This window comes from Sinocyclocheilus rhinocerous, unplaced genomic scaffold, assembly GCF_001515625.1.
Source record: "Sinocyclocheilus rhinocerous isolate Xijiao unplaced genomic scaffold, SAMN03320098_v1.1 scaffold11199, whole genome shotgun sequence".
In the NCBI taxonomy this organism is placed as follows: domain Eukaryota; kingdom Metazoa; phylum Chordata; class Actinopteri; order Cypriniformes; family Cyprinidae; genus Sinocyclocheilus; species Sinocyclocheilus rhinocerous.
Window position 1 is genome coordinate 19,507 of NW_015654575.1, and position 5,007 is coordinate 24,513.

General features: G+C 36.3%; 1 long non-coding RNA gene across 1 annotated transcript in view; it reads left to right on the forward strand.

Moving 5' to 3' along the window:
• Positions 1 to 3,156: 3,156 nt before the first annotated feature.
• Positions 3,157 to 5,007, forward strand: part of LOC107717683 (uncharacterized) — a 13,493-nt gene continuing 11,642 nt past the window's right edge. The window contains exon 1 of the long non-coding RNA XR_001637333.1: positions 3,157 to 3,670. This is a non-coding gene — a long non-coding RNA (uncharacterized LOC107717683). The remainder of the gene's footprint in view (positions 3,671 to 5,007) is intronic.

The window sequence follows — 5,007 nt, forward strand, 5'->3', positions numbered from 1 at the left end:
AATTGCCAGCAAAACATTTACAAAGCTATCAAAACCACTCATCTACACATAATATGTGATTAAAATCCTAAACTTTCATAAATAAGAGCTCAAATCTATAGCTAGCTTACCTCTTATAGTTAGCCTCTATTAGCTCACGGTTGTGACCATTTCTGTAAAGTAAATATTCAACAGAAGCGTGTCAGTTACATGTAAGAAAGTGTCAGGAACAGTTGTAAATATTATTTGTGTAATTTTAGGGACTAAACTTACCTGAAAGCAGTAAAAACAACAATGAGAGACGGAGTTTTGTCAGCTGAGTTGCCGCCCCGTTTCCATGGTAACTCTATAGGATCAGATTCCTGCCAAATGTATAGCAGTCATGGATAAAAAAAATAACAAGTGTGAAACCAAAATGTAAAAACGCAAGTAAAATTATATTGCACAAAATTTAAAGTTTTCAGAAGAGCAAACATTGGTCACGGATAAAAAAATAAGTGTAAATCAAAAATTGTATAACGCATTTAAAAAAATAATAAGCACGAATCAAAACTTTAAACACATTTAAAATCATATTGTACAAAACTGAAATATTAATGCAAAATTATCCGAATTGCACACAAAATCATGTTTTCCTTGGTTATATTTCTCCGTTTTTTATGCTCTCAGACATTTTCTGCACATATTTTAAATGTTTGTATGCTTATGCTGTTTTTCCCTTCGCTCTTTATTCCACGTTCTGCACTTCTTCCAAATGTTGCGGTTAGAGTTTCATGTAAATCAGGGCGAGTTTAAGCATCATCACTGGTCCACTAGTTCTAGATTGACAGCTCCTCCTCTAGCCAGTCAGTCGAAGAGGGGCAGTGACGTCACTCCAACACGCCTCATTACTGCCATGCTCAGTGTTCTGTTTACTTGTACAGGTGAAAGTGGACAACTGTCAGCTGGGAAACATCTTTCCATACAGGACACCGTTATATGTGTCTGTCTGTCACTGCTGTACGCCTACCTGGCGATCCGTTAACGTTAAATGAGCCGTCCCAGCGACCTGTCGCGGTTATATTCACCTGTATTTATTAGCCTCAGGTCACATCGCGAAAGGGAGCAGCCACTATAAGCACCGGCCTCGCGAAGTCACTGATGTGCCTGGCTCGCCTTGACCTGACTGATTAGAAAGTCTTGTTATGGTTATTACTGTTAGGAGAGGATAATATGAGTAAGAGCAGGGGTTTTCAAACTGGGGTCCTTGTCTTGACCCAAAGCCAGGGGGTCCCGCAAAATAATTTGCTATACTGTATTTTCCGGACTACACGTTGCATTTTTTATCTTCTGAACTTGCTATGATTTATATTCTGAAGTGACTTATATAATGCATTTAATGTCAAATAAGCAAAACGTAAACAGGTAAAGCGGGAACTTCAAGGTTTCTATAAATATATTTCTCATTCTGTGTAACAAGTATAGTGTTAGACAGTATCGCTGAGTTCTTCTTCATTTCAGGAAGAGGTTCACAGAGACGGCAAGTGCATTTTGTATGTTTTCTTTATTTTACAAAAGTACAACATTTCACTGTTATTTTGAAGGTACACAAATAAAAAAAATAGATCGTTTTGAATGATGTCTTGCTCTATCTATCACATCTGTCCACTGATGTGAGGAACCCAAGTATTCGCGCCGGTACCTCCCGCACGCACACAACATAATCAGTTCTAGCATTGCAATCTTTACATCGCAGCCTCTTCATCATCAAAGTAAATGAGACAACTAAACATACAAAAGGTATTGGTGACTCAATTTAGCTTGTCTTTTGTATAATATGTAGGTTTTGCCGGTCAGCGTGAGCATCGCCATGCCGTGGTGTTTTCCAAACAATTTTTTTGCATATGTGAAGGATGTTGTTTGTAAAGAATGCCACTATAATTTATTTTATGACATACAGTTAAGCAAAACGGTTGGTCGACGTGATGTTGCCAATATATTTTGTACAATATATTTACCTTGTACTTCCCTGGTAAATACATGGCAAATATCTTGTACCCACACTGTAAAATATCTTGTACCTACACTGTAAAAGATGATGCACTGTTGATGATGCACTGTTAACTTAGTGAAATTATGTTCATCTTACTTAGGCCTATTTGTTTCTGCTCTGTTGACATTACTCAGTTGACATTACTCAGTTGTGTTCAATGAAAAGTTCGAACATGTGGCTCCTTTGTGCATGCATGTGTTATAGACAGAGGTGCACATTTTTCAGCCTGGTTCAGCTTTGGTTTGGTCCTCACACTACACATAGTGTGACCCATTAAATAAATAAATAAATAAATATATAATATATATATATATATAACTATAAATAATAAATAAATAATAGTGATAATATTATTGCACTTTATTTAGTTAGTTTTTTTTTAAAGAAAAATAATAAACAAAATAATAAAGTGTGATAATACTATTATAAATAATTTTAAATGTTTTAAAATAAAAAGGGAGTATTAAATACAAATACAATTATTATATAGTAAACTTAGAAATAAAATGCTAATATTTACTTCTTTTTTTTAAATATGAATTTCTATTATTTTCAAACTTAAAATCAGCAAGCTTTTATTTTGGCGGTTCCGACAGACGTGTGCGAGCACGAGGCGCGCCAGAGGGTGGGGCGTCGACCGGAAGGAGATGTCGATTCCCAAGGTGGTTGGCAACAGCTGGACTGTGAATGGACAGGAGAGTGTGGAGGGAAGTGACGGATCAGGAAATGAACTAGGAGAGATGGAAGTAGGTGGCGGGATGTATGAAAAATGGGAAACGGCTAGGAATAATAAACGGAAAAAGAAAAGGAAAAATAAAACAGATGAAAGTGACTCAGACAGGGGATCGACTGTGGAGGAGAAGCGGAGGGAGGAGTATGTGGTTTTTGCAAAACTTGTGGACGAAGGGGACTCTTGTTATTGTTAAAATCTATTTATTTTATTTTGTAAATTTTTATTTAAAAAATTTTTTTAGTTATTTATTTTATTAATAATAATACGAATAAAGGTATTTTTATTTATTTATTTTTTATTTTTATTTTTTTTTCCCCTCCTGGCATTATGTCAATCCCATAAGCACGTATTCTGTTCCACACTCCAGTCCAGTCGGTGGCGGTAATGCACCTACAAGTTGGTTTGCCAACCGCCAATAAACACCAAAGAAGAAGAAGAAGTGTGCGAGCACGAGCACTTGTGCCACCGTGGGCATTTTCAAAAGATTTTTGCGTGCTTTTTGCTGATGGTTTGTTAAGGTAACAAAAACAATTGTTTTCGGCTGTAAGTTATTTACTTCCACAGTCTATAAATATGTAAGCATAACACTGTAATGGTAATGTTTAAAGTGTTGTCAGGTGGCAATTGAAGCAAAATAAACCCTTTGAAATTAGCCGCGAAATTAACTTGTCTCATTCTGAAGGGACATAAAACATGATGGCGCAAGCAACCACGAAGAAGGAAGATATTCATTCTGTATATTACGAAACACTGAAGATAATACCACCGCAATAGATTCTGTATGTAATTGATTTTATTCTACATTGAGGACACTTTATAAAACCTACAGAGGATGGTACCCAGCGGCCTTCACTAACATGACGCAGTTTGAAATTCTGACCGTAAACGGTCATCTGACAGACGGACGGATGGGTGCTAAGCCAAAGGTAAGCATTATAAATGTACTTTTATTCGTCTTTTTTCCATCCCATATGGAAAGGTAATATATTCACATATATGTGAAGCACTGTTAAATATATTGAAATATATTTTGAAAATGCATAGAACATAATGCTCATGTTGCGTGTGTGTGTTTACATAGGCTATTTGTGAAATTATATTCATGCCTCATATGATGTATTTATAATCAATGTGTTTTTGCAATGCAGCAATGCATTTTGTTTCAACACTACATTTACCATATTTTAAAGCTATAAAAGAACCATCATGACAGAAATTCACGCATTTATAAACTGTAAGAAGTAAAAAGCTACAATTTGAGACCAGAAACGCATAACATAACTAAGAGTAAATAATAATGATAATAATAATAATAACTATGCATCCGTTTGTAAGGAAGCTTGTAAATTAACAAATTTCTCTATGCTGTCACGTCACATGACAAAAGAACGAACGATTCGAAAGACTCGAGAGATGAACTAATCACGGGTTGACCGGGGACTCTGTACCACCGGTACTTAAAAAATCCTGGTACCGTAACGTTTTCATTTTTTTAGTACCGACTTGGTACCGAAGTACCGGGTCTTTTGACAACACTACATGGGACGATAACCGGTTTCAAGGTATACCGCGGTTTGAACAAGTTTCAAAACCACTAAAATTTTCCGTTATACCGTTCCTGCGGTATGCACAGTTTTTTGCACAGGTCGTACATAAACTATATATCTGTGTCATCTTCATTTCTCCCTCTTTCACCCCCGATCAAGACAGAGACCCACCCGCCGTTTGTTTCAGTGTTGAAATAAATACTATTTGGCTTGCTACCGAGGCAGATAACATGGCTAATTAACTAGCTAACGTCAACTAGTACTACGTTTCTGCGATTTTAGTACAATAATTAAATTTAGCTGGTATCACGTCTATACTTTTAAACCTCCTGCCATTGTTTACCGTTCAAAATCACGACATTTAAAAACAAAAAACAAACTGCTGGCTGTCAGGTGTCTTTGCCACTGTTTGAGTGTTGTATGGAGAAAGACCGTGTGTGAGTGTGTGACACACTCGTGCTCTCTCTTTCCTTATGTCTATGTGCATAAATCCTCGTACCTCACCGCTCCAAACTTAATCCAGGAAAGGGGAACATTCCTGCATCATAATTTGGACTGAAAGAGGAATGTGTAGAAAGTGAGCATGTCTCCAAAAACCTTGTTGAGCTGCAGGTTTAATGACTGCATTTTTTATTGATTTATTTTTTTACAGAAATTATGTTTTGTTTTATGTGTTTGATTATTGAGCTGCAGCTTTAGGCTCACTTAAGTGACTG